The sequence below is a fragment of the Notamacropus eugenii genome, chromosome X, assembly GCF_028372415.1.
Source record: "Notamacropus eugenii isolate mMacEug1 chromosome X, mMacEug1.pri_v2, whole genome shotgun sequence".
Taxonomy (NCBI): Eukaryota; Metazoa; Chordata; class Mammalia; order Diprotodontia; family Macropodidae; genus Notamacropus; species Notamacropus eugenii.
In genome coordinates this window covers 80,116,024-80,138,404 of record NC_092879.1, presented here as the reverse complement: position 1 = coordinate 80,138,404, position 22,381 = coordinate 80,116,024, and positions in this window count along the sequence as shown.

Below are 22,381 nucleotides of genomic sequence, written 5' to 3'. Positions count from 1 at the left end.
TCTTACAATTTATATCTATGCCAAATATAAAGATCTCTCCCCAGCTAGAGTGATGACTATAGGAACAGAGAGAACATATTTGAGAGATGTTATATAGATAGAAATTAAAAATTGAGAAATGGATTGGTCATGTGAGATGATTGACAGGGAGGAATTGAGGATGCTCTGAAGTCACATACCTGGGTGACAAGAAGGATGATGGTACCCTCAACAATAATGGAAAAATTTGAAAAAGTGTAGGATTTTTGGGAAAAGATAATGAGTTCAATTTTGAACATGTTCATTTTAAGATGTCTATGGGACATCCAATCTGAAATGCCCAATAGGCAGTTGGAGTTGTGAGACTAGAAGTCTGCAAAGAGGTTACAAAGATCTAGGAGTCATCTTCATAGAGATGATTGAACCCATAGGAACTTATGAGATGAGATCACCAGATGAGGAGTAGAGGTGAAATGGGGCAGCTAGGTGGTACAGTGGATAGAGTACTGAGCTTGGAATCAGGAAGACTAATCATGAATTCAAATCCCACCTCAGACATTTAGTCATCATGTGACTCTGGATAAACCCTGTTTGCCTCAGTTCCTCATCTGTAAAAATGAGCTAGAGAAGGATATGGCAAACTACTCTAGTATCTTTGTTAAGAAACCCACATGTGGGATCATGAAGAGTCAGATGTGACTGAAACAAATGAACAACAAGAGGGGAAATAGAGCCTTGGGATATACCCCAGTTAATGAATATCATGTATCTCAAGACCCAGCGAAGGAAACTGTGAAAGAGTGGGCAGATAGGTAGGAAGGAAATGGGCAGTGTCAGAAAAACCCAGAAGGGTTAGAGGGAGAGAAGTTGGCTGCAAAAGAAGAAAGGAGGTGGAAGTAAGGGTACATGTAGAAGGTTTGATCTTAATGAGAAGAGCCATTTCTTCTTTGGAGGTTGTAGTAAAAGAACAAACAGTGGGAGATGATGTCAAGAGAAGATGACATGATAAAGAGGAGAAAGAGAGTCCTTGGCAAATGACCTCACTTTGTCTCAGTTAAACATGAGGTGAGGTCTTCAACTGAGGGGAGTTAGCAAGGAATGCTATTTGAGGCTGGAGTGGAAAAGATAAGGTTTGGAACAGCCTCTGTGGGGAGTGGGATAGAGAATCAGTCAGGGAGGAGGAAAAGAATTGCTTTGATGCAGTGAGGACTCTGTTGAATTTATACATACACACACACAACACAGATTTGTTGGTGTGGTTTTATGTGACTTCCTTTCTGTTCTGCAGTGCCTGACTAGGTGAGTCAGAAGTAGTTGGTGAAATAATCCAGGGCTGGAATTTGGCAAGGCACGAGAAGTGTTAAAACAAGGGAATACCGTGTTTCAGAGTAGAAGATACTATAGAATTAAACTGGTTCACTGAGGGATCCAGTTTGGGAAAGGAAAAGAGTACAGTCAAAGGAGGAGGTAATTTCCGCCATTAGATTGTGAGCTCCTCCAAGGCAAGGACTTTTCTTTTGCCTTTATATCCTCAGTGTTTATTGACCAACTGACTGACTGTGATTGCAATGAGGAGACTGCTGTCAAGAGAAATAGGTTTAGGAAGAGAAAAGTATATAGAGAGATGATATGATTAGAGGTTATAAAGAATTTCAGAATTCTTGATCATGGAAGTAGAATACTTGTAAGTTATGGCAAGATCATTTCCTATGAGTAGCTGAGATAGAATGGAGAAGTAAGTCATAGGAATTGAGTAACATGAAGATGTGGGAGATCAGGATATTTGATGAAACATCAAAATGTTTCTTGATATCCCCTATTATGATGGAAGGAGCCAGGGTAGAGAGGGAGAAGGTAAGACAGGCACTAAACCCAGTGAGAAAAGAGGGAGAATAGCCTAGGGGCAGGGAAGAGGATTGGTAGATAACAGCCAGATCTGGATTGAGTAATGAATTTGGAGAAAATGCACCTCAAGAGAGAAGTTGCTGAGTGATGGTAGTATAGGGAGAGTCTGGAATTGTCTGTAAGAAACAGAGTTTTCTGATTTCTTCTCTGGGACCATCAAGTTATGAGTGAAAGAAGGTACAACCTGTGTTGGAAAGGACCCATAGAGCTTCAGTGTCATCCCTGGAGAGCCATGTCTCAGTGAGAGTCAGATGGAAGCAGTATGATAGGGACAGGTTTAAAATAAAGGAAAATTTGTGGATTACAGGACAGGAGTTTCAGAGGGCACAGTGGAAGGGATGAGTAGATGTGTAGTGAAACATTGCAGAGTTGAGATTGAAATAGAGCAAGCAGCAGGAGTTGGGGAAGAGTGCTCAAATCTCAACTTTGTTCCTTACTACCTGTGTAAACTTTGGCAAATCACTTCCCCTCTTCAGGCCTCAGTTTTCTCCTAGATTGCCTCTACTGTCCTTTCTAGTTATAACATTCCATGATCCTATGGCTTCAAGTCCAGTATTCTTTGCCCTAGGCTACGATAGGCCCATACAATTGGATGTGCCACAGCTAACAATATCTGTGAGCCTTAAAATGTCTGCTGAAATCACTGCCTGGTACTCTTGACAAGAATCGCCCAAACCAACTCTAGAATGAACAGCCGCAGCGTCGATATTTGCACGAGAATACATACTACTGTGTGATTTATGTGTAGTCATGCAAATGAGTATGAAGGCTGGTCCAAATCATGTCCAATTAAGTAGCCTAGTATTTGGATCACACTTCATATGATCTGCTTCATCTTACTTCTAGCCAGGACCACGATTAAACTATCCCCCAAAGCTATCATCTGTCCTTCTTTTAAAAATTCTCTAAGAGAATTTATTGCAATTTTAGTAATGGGTTCTTGTGTCTTACATTTCTCATATCAGTCACTTAACCTGAAGAAAGACCAATTATCATAGTAAGTCATTTTCATTTCTATCACTTTGTGTAGCCATGGGCAAATAGCCACTAACTAGGGGGCCACCAAATGACCACACAGCTGTGAACCAAAAGCAGATTGGATCTGTATTTAGTGCAGGCTATGGAAGGCACAAATCTGCATATGGAAGTTGCCCAAATTGGTGAATTTTACCTCTTTAATTGGAAATGCATGTTATTTTTCCTAGAACATATCAAAACTAAGAAAAATGTTTTCCACAAATTCATTTCAACAGAATTTGCAAATGCAGGACCCATAGAAACAACTCTCATTCCAAATAATTCCCCACCTAAGGCATTTCATTCAAAATTGTTTCCCAGTGCAGCCTCTCCTCCCTCACTGACAGGTTGAGGCACAGAAGGTTCTAGGGAGCTCTGAGGGCCTAGCCAGGAGGTACTGAGTGGATGTACCCTGTTTGATATCAGTTAGTTAGGCAGCCTTGATTAGCTTTTACAAAGGGGTGTTTACTAAGGTAGCAACAGTTGGTCCAAAACATCTCCCCAGAACCCTACAAGTACATACAGAGTCCAGGGAAAACTGGGATTGCGCTTGGAGAGCAAGTGTGGCGAAAGGCTCATTTGGAACTCCTGGGAATTCCTTTGTTTCCTTAAGGTATGGTGTAGCTTTCTAATGGTGCAGCTGGAGAGTCACGAAGCTGCCTTTCTTCCATATGCCTTCTCTGTTTCCATCTCCTAATGACCATTCCCAATCAGTGCTGGCCCTGGGCTGCTGCCAGGACACACCAGTGAGAAGTTCAAACCTTCCCATCCTCCAGATCGTGCTCTCTAACTGTAACTGTTCCTTGGGAATCTGTACTGGGCCCTCTTTTCTTCTTCCTCTATAGTATTTCACTTTGTGATCTCATCAGCTCCCATGATAATTCTCCATTATACTACTTGTTGATAATACTGTTATAATTGATAATACTGGGTTCTGAGCTGACTTGTTATTTTTAGAAGCCTCATATGGCTTCAGAAGATATATGTGTAATGCCTTTGATTGATTGATAGGTTCTATGGAGATATTCACATCCAGTGAAGGTATTTTTTTTAGTTATTTGAAGTGGGGTGGAATGATTGACTCCATAGACACCTTCCCTCGTATAAGGAAGAACGTTGGGAATCTTTACTGGAAGTCTTTGGTGCTATGGAAAACACTCTGGATTTGAAATCAGAGGATCACTTGTTGAGTATATTTTTCATGTACAGTTTAAACTAGGTAGGCTTTGAAGTCTCTTCCAACTCTGAAATTCTATGTGACCTAGACTCAGATCTCTTTGTCAGAGTAGTTTTCCTTTTCTGCCTCAGTTTCCTCACCTGTGCGTAGCAATGATTATCTTTTCCCTGCATATAGCATGGAGGTATCATTGTGTGTCTTGAGGAAAGAGAATAGACATCTCTAGCCTCTTCTGCAAGGGAAACTTTAATTCCTGCCAGGAGGGGAAGTACATAGTTGGAACCAGAAGCTGCCACTTTGTTATCCTGAGAGGAGTATTATAGGGCTAGAATTATATGTATCTGCCCACTCAAACGTGATTAGTCTAGAAGATGTGATTTTCAGGTTCAAGTCAACTTGTGATTGCTGTTTCATTATTGGGGGAAGCAGGACACCAAGCTTTATAGCCAAGGCTTGACTCCCTTCCCATCAAATACAAATTCCACCATGAATACATAGAACACTTAGTCAAAAAGCCCACTTGCCCAATTCCATAGCAAAACAAACATCAAAGAACATGTACATAAGAGAATATACACCAGACAATAGTGAAGGAGTTCTCCATTGGGAGTGAGGTAATTCAGTTCAGAAGAAAGATTGCTAGATATCATTCAAGGGAAAAACCCGACAGGCTCTAGCGTAGCAAGTCGGGGATGGGGACATGATGAAGATGTCGCCCCTCTCATGTCAGCTTCTTCCCAGACTCTTCTTTTCCTTTCAGCAAACTGAAGTGGGATTGGCATCTTTCCTCTTTCTCAAAGTTGGAAGCCAGAAGTGCCCCAAATGGCTCTGGAACCCAAGGAAAGAAGAATCTTGAAGAAAACTGAAGACCCCTCCTCTTTCCTGCCCTTGCAGGCAATTGATCACCCCCAATAAGGAGAGGCTCCCTCACCAGTGGACTGGGTTTTATGTAAAACAAGTGAGTGGGAGTAGATCATTTCTAAGGTCTCTTTCAATTTTAGATACTATAAACTTAAGTTATAAAACTACTGCTGGAATATTAGACCATTTCTCTCTTTCACATCTCATGACTGTTGGAGAAAAGCAGGTCAACAGACCATGGTCCAATATACAGACCATTTGTTCTTCCTAACTACTTAGATCCCTCACTTAGTACCTGGGATGTAGTAGGAGCTTAATAAATGTTTATTTGGATTGTTTCTTGAATTTGGCCCTTAGCTCCCTGTAAAAAAGTTGATTGGATATGCCTGACCTTCAAATTGTCTACCAAACAATTTGTAAGATGAACAATTGCAAACGTTTCAAATCATTATCTGAAAATTTTCACATTGAATAGAATTGGTGAAAGGCTGGTGTTGTTCAGGTTAATGTGAGAACAACATTCTCACATAAACTTTTTCTTCTGAGTAAAATGTACTTTGCATTTTATAAATCACCTAACATGGAGAAAGAGCCTCTGACAAAATTGTGAGGTATTCAATCGTAGTTATACTAGTGCAGGCAATCATAACCTGTGGTCCAGTACACTTCAAAAATATTTTGATACCTGTATCTTAATATAATTGGTTACCTTTGTAATCCTAGATATTTTATTTTGTGCATTTAAAAACATTCTGAAAGGGGATCCCCAGGCCTCACTAGACTGCCCAAGGGGTCTGTGATATAACCAAGGTTAAGAGGCCCTGATCTGGTGTTTTCCTCATAAGAATTGGGTGAAGCATAGCTAGTGCTGTAAATATAATGATGTTCATTTTATAGAGGAGACAACTGGGAACCAGGGAGATGAAGTGACATACAAAATGTCACACAGCTAATAATCATCAGGGATTAAATTTAATCCTCTAATACTTTCCATTACAAGTGCCAGGTGCAGGGGAGGGAATATAAAGGTTAAAGTCAGCCTCAATTTGTTTTCTTCTTTTTCCTTCTAATTTTTTTATTTTTAGTTTTCAACATTCATTTCCACAAGATTTTGAGTTCAAAATTTTCTCCCCATCTCTCCCCTCCCCCCAACCCAAAATACTGTGCATTCTGATTACCCCTTCCCCCAATCTGCCCTCCCTTCTATCACACCCCTCCCTTCCCTTATCCCCATCTTTTCTCTTTTCCTGTAGGGCAAGACAGATTTCTATAGCCCATTATCTGTATTTCTTATTTCCCAGTTGCATGGAAAAACAATTCTCAACATTCCTTCGTAAAACTTAGAGTTCCAACTTCTCTCCCTTCCTCCTTCCCCACCCATCCCCACTGAGAAGACAAGCAATTCAATATAGGTTATATATGTATAGTTTTGCAAATGACTTCCATAATAGACTAACTATATTTCCCTCTATCCTACCCTGTCCCCTATTTCTTCTATTCTCTCTTTTGACCTTGTCCCTCTCCTAAAGTGTTTACTTCTGATTACTCCCTCCCATTTACCCTCCCTTCTATCATCCCTCCCACCCTACTTATCCCCTTCTCCCCTACTTTCCTGTAGTGTAAGATAGATTTTCATACCAAATTCAGTGTGTATGTTGTTCACTCCTTAAGCTAAATGTGATGACAGTAAGCTTCACTTTTTGCCTCTCACCTCTCCCCTTTTCCCCTCCATTGAAAAAGCTTTTACTTGCCTCTTTTATGAGAGATAATTTGCCCCATTCCATTTTCCCCTTTCTCCTCCCAATATATTCCTCTCTTGTCCCTTAATTGTATTTCTTTAGATATCATCCCTTCCTATTCAACTCACCCTGTGCCCTCTGTCTATATATGTGTGTGTATAATCCCTCCAACTACTCAAATACTGAGAAAAGTTTCAAGAGTTACAAATATTAATTTTCCATGTAGGAATGTAAACAGTTCAACTTTAGTAAGTCCCTTATGATTTCTCTTTCTTGTTTACCTTTTCATGCTTCTCTTGATTCTTGTGTTTGAAAATCAAATTTTCTTTTCAGCTCTGGTCTTTTCATCAAGAATGCTTGAAAGTCCTCTATTTCATTGAATAACCATTTTCCCCCTGAAGTATTATACTTAGTTTCAGCTGGGTAGGTGATTCATGGTTTTAATCCTATTGCATATTTATTTTGAAGATTTTGGATGCAGAAGCCTTGACTTCCTCTGATGGTATACATTGTTCTTCCTCATCTAAAAGTATGGAAGAAAATACCTGTTCACCAAGAAAGTAACCTTCTATGGTCTTATTTTTTTTTCTTTTTTGGGGGTATTTTCTCAGCCAGTTACTTGACTTTTGAGTCCTTTGTCAAGAGGAGGGTATACTCTAGGGACCTGTAAGTTCTCAGTTCCTCCAAGGTGGCACAATCAAGGGAGAGGAGTTTACTCCTCTCCTGGCCTGTGTTCTGGTCTGTGAGCAACCACAAGCACTCTTCTGCCCAGGATCTGGGAGTAGGATTCCTTCTCCAGAGCTTCCACCAGCTCCACCAGCCAGTACTCCTCCTCATCTCAGGATAGCCACTCAGGGCTGAGACTCAGATCAGCTTCTCAGTTCCTCCAGGGTCTTTAGGCTGAGGGCTCCAAAAATGGATGCTGTTCTGCCTGGGGCTGTAGCTAGGGCAGGATCCTGCTCCCTTCTCACCCAGGTGAAAGAGCATTCTCACTGACCTTTGAAGCTCTCTTTGGCATTTGTGGGTTGAGGAATCTGGGAGCTACAGCTGCTACATGTGATTCCACACCCTGAAACCTGCTGCAGTCCTGTCTGCTACACTGTGCAACCAAGGCTGGGCTATACTCCATGGGCTGCGTTCTGCTCCAAACCTGGTGTGATAGACCTTTCCTATTGACCTTTCAGGCTGTCTTGGGCTGGAAATCTCTTTCACTCTGTTGTTTTGTGGTTTCTGCGGCTCTAGAATTTGTTTACAGTCATTTTTACAAGTATTTTATGGGCTATGGTGGGGGGGGGGGGGCGGAGAGCTTCTACAGGTCCATCCTTCCACTCCACCATCTTCCCTCAATTTGTTTTCAAGACTCCCTCTGTTCCCTATTCTGGGCCTTTGCCTTCTATTCCTTTCATCTCTCCTTTCTCCCCTCTTCTCCTCCACCACATGATTTACTTGTTTATGGACCTCTTTTCCCCCGCTCCTTAGACCTTCTTGGCAACATTTATGCAGGCCTGATAAATGTTGGGTTAACTTTACTTGTCCTAGTGAGGCAGGATAGCACAGTGGGTAAAGAGCTGATCTTGGAGTAAGGAGGAACTGAGTTTACATTCCACCCCCAACATGCCCTGGCTGTGTGATCCTTGCAAGCCACATAACTTCTCAGTGCTCTAGAAGTGCTTGGAGTTTATAAATTGCAGACAAGGTGATGATCTGTATTGTCAGAGGGAGTTTCCTCTTTCATATACAAATGAAATCCCAGGTCTGATCCCTGGCACTGTCCCTGTACTATGGAGAATAGCATCTGATCAGACTATTTACATGAAATTGTGACTTTGGTCCTGTGCTATTCCAACCCACAAAATTTGCATATTAAAAAGAATGCCCCCTGCAGGTGATACAACCAGATTTTGTGATTTTAGGGATTGGTAAAAATATTTGGGGATGTGAAGACCCTAACTTATAGCACATCAGAAATATCTCACCTGTAAGGATGGCTCTGTTAGCACTTTCTAGCATAACAATTTTTTTCCCACACAGTCAACCTCAATCAGTAAATCTCTGTCAAGTTCTAACATGTTTTGTTTCTTTTGAGTCTCTTCTCTTTGTGGTAATAAGGGAGACAGACACCAGGAACTTGTTTGCTACTATCCTGCTCAGGACAGGTAAAGAATCAGGTCTTTATCTCTTCTCATTTACTTTCTCCTTTTTGGAGAAAGAATATTGTTGTCTCTTTCCAATGTAAAACTAAGTACTATGGAAACTACTAGATAGACTAGTCAGTCCTGTAAAGTCTTTCCATTTTTAATGAAACCTTTTTCTTATGGTCCTTTATGATCTCGACAATTCCAGCTTTCAAAATTGGGAGCAAATAAAGGAAAATTTAGTTCTTATTTCATAAATTTTTGACATAGAAATAAAGAAGAATATATGTTTTCTCATACAAAATTTGATATTAAAATTATGTTACTCTTAGAATTTATTGAGTGTTATAGAAGAATTAAAAACAGGAGACTGGGTCTAATTCCCTAATTCCCACACATTAATGGACTTGGTTCATAGAGGATAACTACTTCTTCTTTGAGGTTTGTTGGAATTTCTAGTCACTCATGAGCCCCCATCTGATGTGCTCTCCAATAATTATCTGCCAAAGTTAATTAGCTTTTTAAAAGGGTATTTACTAAAGAAAGTATAGCAAGGACAGCTGTTACAAAAATATCTACCTAAATGAGGGGTGTGCTCTCCTCAAGAGATTGGGCTCATATTTATAGAACACGTGTGGCCAAAAGGTCAACTCATAGCTCCTGGTTACTGTAAATCATTTTCTCTCTTCATTGTGCCCTCAGGAAGTTTTCCTCAGTTATAACTCTCTGCTGTGACTCTATGAAGGTCAATGCTCCTGCAAAGCCTTGATACTGCCTTTCCTTAGAATATCTTGTTTGTGCTTGGTTTGTCTCTTAGCTTCCAGTGCAATCTCTGGCATCAGCTACTTCTGCTTCCAGGGACATTGCTATTGGCTCTGGTAGATACCCCAGATCTTCCAATCTTTCAAAGTTCACAAGGTCCTCTTCTAGTTAGTGTTGAGGGAGCAGAAAAATCCTTCTTTCCCCAAGGACAGTTCCACCTCAAGAGTCTGTCACCACTGGGTTCATTCAGGACTAGAATTCTCCCTGTGCCCTATTCAGCCACTTAGAAGAGATTTCCTGTGTAGGGTCATTTGTCTTTACACAACAATCAAAGCAGTAGTTTTCTCAAATTCATTCAGGACTTGTTTGTACTCTTTTAATTGATTGATTTAATACTCCCTACATTAACATTAATTCAAACAGGGGCAGCTATTGCATGTCATTTCATTCCTACAGAGACTAAGCTTTCTTATAATAACTTTTCCAAATCATTAGAGCTCCTGGCTATGTCAAGTTCTTTTTTTCTCTGTTTCATAATTGATGCTGTTGCTACCTGCCTCTTGGAAAAAGTGATGGCACAACCAATTTTGCACAGATACTCCTTACTGCCTGTTGTAATGAGAAAAATTGATTTTGCCTCTGCCAGCTGGACACAAAAATACACCTCTTTTTGGGGCACATGTTGCCCTCATTTTACACTTATCTGGCATAGATATGACTGGACTCAACAGATTCTGAAGGACAGGCCAAGAATCTGATTTTGTCTTTTGTAGAAAACCAAACTCCATCAGTGTTTGATAGCAACAGCTCACATTTCTAGAGCCCTTTCTAAAGCACACGCTTTCCAGCAACTCTCTGAGATAGTTAACACAAGCATTTGTCTTATTTTGCTAGTGAAGTTCATTAGCTATTGAGGCCCAGAGAAGTGAAGTGATTTACTTAAGGTCACACACTTGATATCAGATCTAGTATCATAACAAGGTGAGCCAGCTCCAAGTCCAGTGCTGTCCCTCTCGCACCAGATCAGGCATGCCTGATATTTTTCTTCTCTAGCTGAGGTATTCTCCATTCCTCCTCTGTTCTTCTTTAGAGGATATTAAAGTCTGCTATGTGTTTCTTAAATTTATGAGTTTATAGTGTGAAATAACAGTAAAACAGTATTTTAAAATAATGCATGTAATATACCTGATGAGGGAAGTGATTGTTGTAGCTTTGTGAGTAGCAGACTAGCACTGGAGTCAGGAAGGTCTGGCTTTGAGTCATGCCTCTGACTAGCATGTGATCACAACGTAACCTCTTGGTGTCCCAGACTACTTGCTTAAATGACAAGTTACAGAAAAATTGCTGGTCTGCATTAATGGAGATAGTCTCCACACATGGTAATTTCTATATGGATGAAACACATGAATATAGAAGGAAAATCAATCTGAGGCATAGCATTTATATAAATATGAATAATGTCTCCTTAACATCTTTTAGTCCTGTCAATAAAAATATGCCCGTTGTTTTTGAATATTCTCAGTGTTATTGAACGATTTTAAAAATTGATTGTCGATTACTCACAAACATTTCCCAATAAATCGTTTTATTAATACAGGATAAAAATAATATATTTTGAAAGCTAACAGGACCGACAAACCATTTTTAAAAATACATCTCTACCTCTTATCTGATGGCCAGTTTCCTGAGAGGCAAGGGAATAGTGAATGAAAGATTTCTTCAGAAGAAGTGACCCCTTCCACTTCCAGTGTGTTTGGTACATTCTCCTGGACTTTCTCCCAGATCCTATCTCAGCACCTTACCACTTAGAGATCTGTCTCCTTGCTATTCTGTAGTTGGTTTTTCCTTATACTTTCACGGGTGTATAAGAAGCTAACAGATTCTTGGTGTTTTCTCTTCAGGGTGAGGTGGGATGGGGACATTCCTAGCATTTTTAATAGGGATGAGGTGGTTTGTCTTAAACCTAAAGGAAACAATATTTATTTTTTCTAGTTCTTAATGACCTCCAGACTTTGAAGTCTTATGCTCTATTTGTTCTTTTAAAATGACTTTATTCTGTTTGACCCAAAATAACAGAGCATTCAGTCTCCTTCTTATTGAAGTTTTCATCTGCTACAGGCTTGTTAATGGGTTTTTGTTGGTCATTTTCTTGGTCTTGAGAGCTTATTTAAATTAAAATTTTGGAAGTGTTTCTGATAATCAGCAGCAGAGGGTGCTACTTTCTCACTTTCCAAAAGAGCTCTCTAAATATTACAATATAAAGGATCGTTTACTACTACCAGTTTTTAATTGTTTGAGCATCTGTCAGAAATTCTCTGAGCTAAAAAAAAAAAAGTGTTAAGATTAAATAGTAAATTAATTTGCTAAGACACCCAAATGGCTCACTTGATGTGAAAGCCAAAATGCAAAACAAACCTTAGTGGCTTTTCTCAGCAGTATGAGTAGCTGATTTTTATGATTCACCAAACTTTGAATCTCCAGGAAGACTTTTTAAAAAGTCTCTTTTAAATGTTTTAAAGATGGTTTTCCTCAAATCAATTTGTAATTAAGAAATAATAAAATGTAATTTTTCAGGGGTAGCTAAATTCCTTTAAAATATAAAATACATATAAATGCAAGTCCATGTTGTCCTTTCACAGAGTAGGTGTGGCTTAATGGAAGAGGCAGCCTGGCTCTTAGAGTCAGAAGTCCTGGGTTGAAATCTTGTCTCAGACACTTAGGAGCCAAGTTTCTTGCAACTTCTCCAAATATCAGGTTTATATAAATGGAGAATAATAATACTTGTACTACTTGCTTCACTGGCTTTTGTAAACCTTAAAACACTGTAGAAATAGTGATGGGATGCTTGGGTGCATGTACTTGGGCCTCAATTCTAAAATCACATTTCTCTTTACAAATCACAATCCTCCCTAGCCTCAAAACACTATCCCAGGCAGTTTCTCCCCAGCCCAAGGACACAGCCTGCCCTAGCAACAATTGGTATCTCCCTTTCTACTAGAGTAGCCAGCTGCACCTATAGAACTTATGTGTTGGATCCAGCTGCATACCGGCTGAACGGGCTGTGCACTGGGTCATAATAACATTTACTTCTCACTGACCTTTCATATGTATTTTAGACTTAGGCATATGTATACTCCCTTATATTTATCTTGTCTAACAGGACATTGATAAGAGCAGCCTGGTATTTCTGAGCCAGCCCTGACCACTAGCTGACTTAGTGATGTTTCAGGCCTAAAACCACACCTCCAGTTAGCCTCCCCTTGGGCTATTTCCCGATGAAGTTTGGGTAAAATCTTTGCACAGTAGATACCAAAAGTGCATGTTCCTTTCAGAACTGACCACTCCTTAACCACTCCCTCATCCCACCCCCAAACACCTAGTTAGCATATTTGGCGCATGTTTCCTATAGAATATCCTGTATAAAAACTTCACCCATACCCCTTTAAGGTTGCAGGTTCCCTAAGAACTCTTGCCTGCTGAAAAGTGTAATAAATCTTTTCTTGACCTCAACAATGCTTGAGTCCTTGAATTCTTCTCCAGACGGCCTGCCCCTGGTACCCTGGTCTTAGCAGGGGCCTCACGCCTGCTTCCGGCCGTCATCAACAGCAGCTACATCATGTTAGGGTTTCTATGTGGGTTCTAGGTCAGTTATAGCACTAACTGTATGATGTTGGGCAAATCGTAGAATCTTAGAATTAAAAAGGACTTCGAAAGTCATGAATTCAATCTGACTTAGAGGAATGGTAAATTAATCACACACTTTCTCCAGTTAATGCGATGGCTTATGTCAGTTCTAATCTGAACCTTTGAAACTCATGAGCATATTTCACTGAAAATATAAATATGTGTTAGGTGAGAATCAGAATATTCTATGAAAATATGATGTTAGAAACCAAAGTTACTACTCCATTTCTATGCATTTGGAAATGGGTTAGGCTAACATGGAGGTTTACTATTGGGTAATTTCTTTTTACCCCATTTAAATTTTTTTCTCATTGGCAAGTACATTTCCTAGAAAAAACATACATTTCCTAGAGCATATCCATCTTGGAGCCTTGGAGTTGTGAGGAGACACTCCAGAGCTTTGGAAGGAAGTATGAGAGAACACCAGGTGCCTCACCATTTTTGTTGATGTTTTGTACCTTCTAGAATGTACTAAAATGATCCATCTCCAGGGAGATGTTAGGATATGGATCAATTTAACATGACAAAATGGTGTTTTAATAGTCTAGCTTTTGAAAGGATCATCGTTCATTGAGATCCTGTCCTTTTCCCCATAAAATGGGGAACTAATAGTGAGTTCCATTTCTGTAATAACTAGCCCTCTTTTGTAGAGAAAGTAGAGGCATGAAAGGGTGAAGTGACTTTTTGCAAAATCCCAGCTGTCAGGTTTATCCCATCTAGGATTCAAACACAGACCCTTTGATTCCAAGTCTTCTATGCTATGCCCTACTTGTATGCAGACAAGTTATGGAAGACTGGGCCTTATCTACAAATATAAACTTATACTGAGGGGGAAAAAAATCAAATTTAGGCAATTGAACTATTTTAAAATAACCAGTTAGTCCCTAGTTAATAATCGGTTTTTGGTCTGTATTACACTTTCCCTCTAAACTGCTATACAGAATCAAAGAAATCCAGATTTTGTTACTTTCATTTATTAATAATTAATAAGGTTCTATCCCTATTACAAGAACTATGTGAATGGGGCTTAAATCCTCATTAATTGTGCCTAATGATTGTTTCACCACAGGCAAAGTGAATCTTTTTTTAAACTTCTGGAGAATATAGTATTTTCTACTCAAGCATATTGAATTCTTTACGAAACAAAACTGTATTCTACAGCATCTTTATAAATAATCCACTAGAGATGTTGCAGATTGTTTTACTTTGTCCATGTAGAAAGCCAGTGATTTGTTTAACTCACCAACAGTTTTTTTTTTATGTTATGTTTCTTTAAAAGCTTCATCTGAGTCATTAAAGTCCATGCTAATGCTTAAACTTCTTTGAATTTCATTTTGACTTGTAATGAATTAAGCACATAATTCCTCTAATTGTTATGGGGAGCTTTACAGCATAGTATGCATAAATTGTGATCTGAACTGTGGGAGTTTGTGTGGCTTGTAAAATTGGCTATTGTGTGTACGTTTAAGGTGATAAAGACTTATTTATTTCAGATGGGTATCAGTCATTTAATTCTCTTTAAGTCTAAATTGAAAATGTTACCCAGAGGGAATAAGCATTTAAACCAAGTTGTGGTTGATATATGTAATCTACCTGTTCTACTCAAGGGTTGCTGGATTCAGTCTAGGGGCAATTTATGCCTTGAGCCCCCATCTGACACTTACTCTTCTAACAAATCAGGCAGGAACAGTCAGTCAAATAGCAAGGTATTTAATTGGAACAGAATGGTATAGTAAGTACCGAGAGAAACCAAACAGGAGAATCATTTTCAGTGCCATACCATATCCAAAAAATGAGTGCGATATTCCATAAAAGGATTTAGAGCAGTTCTTAACCTGGAGTCCATGGATCAATTTCAAAGGGTCCTTGAAATTGGATGGGAAAAAAAATACATCTTTATTTTTACTGACCATGGATTTCCTGTGTAATCCTTTGTATTTTCTTGTAAAGGCAAACATTTACAAATCATTATACTGAGAAGAGGTCCATAGATGTTACCAGAATGCCATAGAGATCTATGACACGCAAAAGGCTAAGAACCCCTGGTTTAGGGCCTCTTTGCCAAGAAAAGTTTCATAAAACTTGAGGTGAGGAAGGGTTAAGGCTTAAGTGCTATTTGTTTCATGTTTCTACTAGAAGATTTCTGCCCAAGTTCTTATGATTCTTGCCTTTCATCACTCTCTGACACAAAGTCCAGGGACTTCTGGCCACTGCTACTTTTCCCCATGTCCACTCCTATCAAGGCATTCCATCTTCATATGTACCATTTGCTCAGGTTCTGTCCCCACTGAAGCTTCCTGCCACTACTATTGCTGTTGATGCTTCAGGGAAGCATTCCATTTTAGTGAGACTAACCGGATCAACAATGTTCATCTCTATCTTTTGTTATTTTTGCCACTTTGCTGGAAAATTATTTTAATTTGTGTTCTTCTTAGTGATTTGGACAATAGAACTAGAAGGGACAGTGAGAGGCCATCATGTCAAATCCTCTCATTTTACAGTGTGGAAACTGAGGCACAGAAAGGTTCAATAATTTGATGATCTTAAAAGAAGACTGAAAAGGAAGGGGAGGAGAAATACATCAGAGTGGAAGGGAAAGCAAGGTTAGAGTAAATGATCTCACATAATTGGGGTTTAAATTTAAATAACTTGCCCAGGGTCACATACACAGCTAGTAAAATGTTTGAGACAGGATTCAAACCCAGGTCTTTTTGATTCTGTCTTCCCAGGTTCCTTTAAGACTGTCCCCTTTGTAATTTCTAAAAGTTCAGTAATATAACAGTATTCCATCACATTCACATACCATAAATTGTTTAGCCTTTCCCCAATCTGTAGACACTTCAGAATTCCCTTTCTTTGCCACCTCAGAGGTATAAATATTTTTACATCCTTAATTGAACAGCTTGTTTTACTCAGAATTAATCTTTCCCTTAAATGACCATTCTTCTGATTTTTCCCTTTTCTCTTTTCCATTTCCCCTCCAATTTCCCTGTTGAATGAAATATATTTCTGTACCCAACTGTGTTGTGTATGTGTATGCATTCTTCTCTCTTTTGACCAGTTTAGATGAGTGAGGTTCAAATGCTAGCCTTTCTCCCTCACCTCTTCCTCTTTGTTTGTATAGATGTCTACTTGCATACCCCAGTTATGTGAGATAATTTTCTCTAACCTTGTTTTCCCTTGCACCCTAGTGTATTTCTTCTCTGTTCCCTTTTAAGATCATCAAGACACAACAGAAATGCTTTTAGGCATATGTGTGATCATACTTCCTCTATGACCTATGATGATGATAGGAGTCAAAGGGTATGCATGTATTATCTCTGTATTAGAATGCAAGCAATTTATCTTTGTTTATTTCCTTATGAGTATCCATATATCTTGGTCTCTTTATGTTTCTCTTAACTGTTGCATTTAAATTTCAGAGTTTCTATGGGGTTATAGTCTTTTCATCAGAAATGCTTTGAAGTCTTCCATTTCCTTAAATGATCATATTTTTTCTCTGTAGAGTTATAGTCAGTTTTGCTGGGTATGTTAATCTTAGCTATAAGTCTTTTGCCTTCCAAAGTATAGTTTTCCAAGTTCTCTATTTCATTATAGTAATGGATGCTACTGCATATGTGATCCTGACTGTGGCTCCTTAATACTTGAATTTTTTCTTTCTGGCTACTTGTAATATTTTTTCTCTAATCAGGGAGTTCCGGATTTTGGCAGTAATGTTCCTGGGACTTTTCATTTCTTTCATGAAGTAACCAGTATATTGTTTATTTATGTTTCTGGTTTGTACTTTAGTTCTAAAAGATCTTGGCTGGTTTCTTTTAAGATTTCTTAAAATTTGATATCAAGTTTTTTTTTTTGGTCATGCCTTTCAGGTAGTCTAAATATTTTTAACTTTTCTCCATTTTATTTGTTTTCCAAGTCAGTTTTTTAAAAAAACAATGATATACCATCCATTTACTATTTTTTTAGTCTTTTGATATTTCTTATTGTTTCATAGAATCATTGTCTTCTATTTGATTCATTCTAATTTTCAGAGAATTTGTTGCTTGGACAAAGTTTTACACCTCTTAAACAGTTAGTCATTCTCGTTCTACTTCTTTCATAGCTCTCTTTTTCTTTGTTCATTTTTTTCCTTTGGTGCTCTTATTCATTGATTAAAAAAATTTAGAGAGGAGGACATGGCAGCAGTGGCAGTGGCCGCAGCTGTTTCTGGAGCTCTAGGCCCAGATAGAACTGCTGACAGTACACCCCCACCTCCATTGGAAGCAGAGAACTACCTTGACAAAAAGTTCAAAAGTCAAATAATTGGCTGAGGAAATGAGCAAAAACCAGAGGAAAATCAGACTATAGAATCTTACTTTGGTGGCAAGGAAGATCAAAATATACAATCAGAAGAAGACAAAAAAGTCAAAGTTCCTATATCCAAAGCCTCCAAGAAAAATATGAATTGGAATCAGGCCATGTAAGAGCTCAAGAAGGATTTTGAAAATCATCTGAGAGAAATAGAGGAAAAATTAAGAAGAAAAATGAGTGATGCAAGAACATCATGAAAAACAAGTCAACTGCTTTCTAAAGGAGACCCCAAAAAAGACCAAAGAAAATAACACCTTAAAAATAGGCTAACCCAAATGTCAAAAGAAGTCCAAAAAGCCAATGAGGAGAAGAATGCCTTAAAAAGCAAAATTGGCCGAATGGAAAAGGTGGTCATTCAAAATTAGAATGGAGCATATGGAAGCTAATGACTTTATGAAAAATAAAGAAATTATAAAACAGAACCAAAAAATGAAAAAAATAAAAGACAATGTGAAATATCTCACAGGAAAAACTACTGACCTGGAAAATAGATCCAGGAGAGACAGTTTAAAAATTATTGGACTACCTGAAAACCATGATAAAAAAAGCCTAGGCATCATCTTTCATGAAATTATCAAGGAAAACTGCCCTGATATTCTACAACCAGAGAGTAAAATAAATATTGAAAGAATCCACCGATCACCTCCTGAAAGAGATCCAAAAAGAAAAACTCCTAGGAATATTGTAGCCAAATTCCAGAGTTCCTAGGTCAAGGACAAAATATTGCAAGCATCTAGAAAGAAACAATTTGAGTACTGTGGAAATACAATCAGGATAACACAGGATCTAGCAGCTTCTACATTAAAGGATCAAAGGGCTTGGAATATGATATTCCAGAAGTCAAAGGAACTAGGACTAAAACCAAGAATCACCTACCCAGCAAAAATGAGTATAATACTTCAGAGGGAAAATGGTCATTCAGTGAAATAGAGGACTTTCAAACATTCTTGATGAAAAGATCAGAGCTGAATAGAAAATTTGATTTTCAAACACAAGAATCAAGAGAAGCACGAAAAGGTAAACAAGAAAGAAAAATCATAAAGGACTTCTTAAAGTTGAACTGTTTACATTTCTACATGGAAAAACAATATTTGTAACCCTTAAGAGTTTTCTCAGTATTAGGGTAGTAGAAGGGATTACATATGTATGTGTGTGTGTGTGTGTGTATGTATAAAGAGAGAGACAGACAGACAGAGGGCACAGGGTGAATTGAATAGGAAGGGATGATATCTAAAAAATAAAATTAAGTGGTGAGAGAGGAATATATTGGGAGGAGAAAGGAGAAAATGGAATGGACATATTGTCTCTCATAAAAGAAGCAAGAAAAAGCATTTTCAATGGAGGGGGAAAAAGGGGAAGTGAGAGGGAAAAAGTGAAGCCTATTCTCATTACATTTGGCTTAAGGAGGGAATAACATGCACACTCAATTTGGTATGAAAATCTATCTTATGCTACAGGAAAGTAGGGGAGAAGAAGATAAGTGAGTTGTGGGGGGATGATAGAAGGGAGGGCAAATGGGAGGAGGGAGTAATTAGAAGTTAACACTTTTAGGGAGGGACAAGGTCAAAAGAGAGAATAGAAGAAATGGGGGGTAGGATAGGATGGAGGGAAATATAGTCTTTCACAACATGACTGTCATGGAAATCTTTTGCATAACTAAACATGTGTAGCCTATATTGAATTGCCTGCCTTCTCAGTGGGGATGGGTGGGGAGGGAGGAAGGGAGAGAAGTTGGAACTCAAAGTTTTAGGAACAAATGTTGGGAACTGTTTTTGCATGCAACTAGGAAATAAGAAATACAGGTAATGGGTTATAGAAATCTGTCTTGCCCTACAAGAAAAGAGTGAAGATGGGGATAAGGGAAGGGAGGGCAGATTGGGGGAAGGGGTAATGAGAATGCACAGTGTCTTGGGGTAGAGGGAGGGGAGAGATGGGGAGAAAATTTTGAAGTCAAAATTTTGTGGAAATGAATGTTGAAAACTAAAATTAAATAAATTTTTTAAAAAAGAAAAGGGGATGGTAAGAGAGGAGGAGGGTTTAGATGAAAGGGTAATGAGTTGTTTGTGTGATACAAGAGAACATATAGAAACATTAAGCAGTATTAAGACGTATCTGGAGTCTGTACTATAGCTGGAAATGAATAATCTTGGCAAATCATATGTCAGTTATATCAAAATCTGAAGCATTTATCTCATGGTACGTAGAACATCTGATCATACCTTAGAGAGAATCATACCTTAACTTAGATAAGTTAGATTAAGTCAGATTAATTAAGCTAAATTAGATTAGACTATTCTGTATCATTTTTGACCTGACCAATAAAATTTCCACCCAAGTAAAAAACAAAAGCAAAAACTCTAGGACTTCTTTCAGTGCTATTTGTTCTCAACCATATTTGGAATTATATCTAAATAGAGGTGAAAATGCCAGAAGGTCTCATTCTAGTGTAGTCAGGTCACAATTTAGATGTTAATGTAATGCTGAAATCATGTCTCTTTTTCACTTCGCCCTAGGTCTTTTAAGTCTTTAAGTCATGTTTGTTGGACTAGCTCTGGAACTAGGTAGGACTTCTTTCTTGAGGGACATGAACAAACAGTGAGTACTGTAATTGTGACAGATAAGCAGAATAGAAGTTTTACTGGAGTAGCCAGGGCTGGGGCCAGTATGTGTCAGCAGGAGACCTAACAAAAAGGCATCTTTGCATGATGCCTTTGCATCTTTGACAGAAAATGCCACTGCAAAATCACCATATATAACACCTTCTTATTTGTCTTAATTCTTAGCAGTGTTCTTCAGCAGGAAGAACAAATCTGAAACTTTCTAAAAAATGGCAGAGTAATAGGAGACCTGAGCAAATTAGCCAAGGCCATTGTTATTAGATTTAACTCCTCAGGGGCAGGGACTATGTCTAATCTCTAGTCTGTAGCCCTAAAACAGTGCTGAGGACTCAGAAAGCATATAATTAATGTACCTTGCTCAAATCAAGTCAATTCAACAAGCATTTGTAAAACATTTACTACGTGCCTGGAAGCCCTGAGAATACAAAGAAAAGCAAAAACACAGTCCTTGTCCTCAAGGAGCTCACATTCTAATGAGGACTACAACATGCAAACCACTATGCACATGCAAACCATATGCTATATAAATGGGACGTAATCTCCAAGGGAATCCCCTGGGGAAGAGGGAAGGGGGACAAGAAAGGTCTTTTGCAGGTAGGACTTGAGCTGGAACTTGAAGGAAGCCAGGGAATCTGGGAGGCTGAGAGGAGAAGGCAGAGCCTTCCAGGTATGGGATACACCCAGTGAAAAGGCACTGGAATCTGGAGAGAAGGGTTTGTATGAGGGAAGGCCAGCATGACTACATTGTAGGTTGTATGGAGAGGAGTCAAGTGGAGAAAGACTGAAAAAGGAGGAAGGGATCTGTTTGTTTAGGGCTGTTGATGCCGGAAGGTAATGGGAAGTTACTGGAGCTTATTGCATTAAGAGAAGGCCATGGTTAGATGTGCTCTGTAGGAAGACAAGCTTTTGCAGCTGAGTGGAGGATGAGCTGGAGGAGAGACCTGAGGCAGGGAGAGTAACCAGAAGTCTGCTGCACGAGGTGATGAGGACGTGTATCAGACTGGTGGCTAAGTAAACAGAAGGGAACACCTACAAGAGATATTGTGAAAGTAGAAATGACAAGACTGGACAATATATTGGATATATGGAGTGAATGAGAGTGAGGAGTAAAGGGTGATATTGAAGATGGGAGCCACAGTGACTAGGAGGATAGTGGCACCCTTGATAGTAATAGGGAAGTTTGGGAGATGGGAGGATTTGGGCAGGATGGGGGATGAGGGGATTAAGTTCCATTTTGAACATATTGAGTTGGAGATGTCTGCAGGACACCCACTTCAAGACATCTAATATGCATTTGGAAATATGAGACTGGATGTCAGGAGGCAATTTTGGGCTGAATAAATAGATCTAAGAATCCAGTCCTGGCTAGTCCAGTAAAACTTCTGTCCTGGAAGCTGATGAACTCACCAAGTAAGATAGTATAGAGAGAAAAGAGAAGACAGTCCAGGAAAAAGCTTTGGAGGCCACCCAGAGTTAGAGTGGCTGAAGAACCAGCAAAGGAGACTGAGAAACAGGTAGGTGGAAAATGAAGAGAGAGCAATGTCACAAAAACAAATCCAGAAGAGGAGGGTAATGCACAATGTCACAGGCTACAGAGAGGTCAAGAAGGATGAGGACTGAGAAGATTGGTAGACTTGGCAAACAAATCATTGGTGACTTACAACAGAGCAGTTTTGGTTGAAAGATGAAATCAAGAAAGACTGCAAAGAGTTTAGAAGAGAGTGAGAGGAAAGGAAGTGGAGATATAGACAGCTTACACATAGAGTTTAGTTTTGGAAGGGAGGAGAGAGGAAGGACCAAAGCTAATGAGGATAGTGGGGTTTTTTAAGGATAAGGGAGACATGGATCTGTTTGTAGGCAGCAAGGAAGCAGCCAGTAGACAAAGAGAGACTGAAGATCTCAGTTCTCTGTATATTTTATTTTAGTTTTTTCCCAAATTTATTAATTTACTTGCCTTCAGTTTTCAACAATCACTTCCATAATTTCAGATTATCTCCCAGAAAATCTTCCAGATTTCCTCTCCCTCCTTCCCCATTCCCTCGCCAAGACGGTATGCAATTTTATATGGCCTCTACACGTACGTTCCTGTTAAACACATTTTCACATTTGCCATGTTACATAGAAGAATTAAAACAAATGGGAAAAACCACAAAA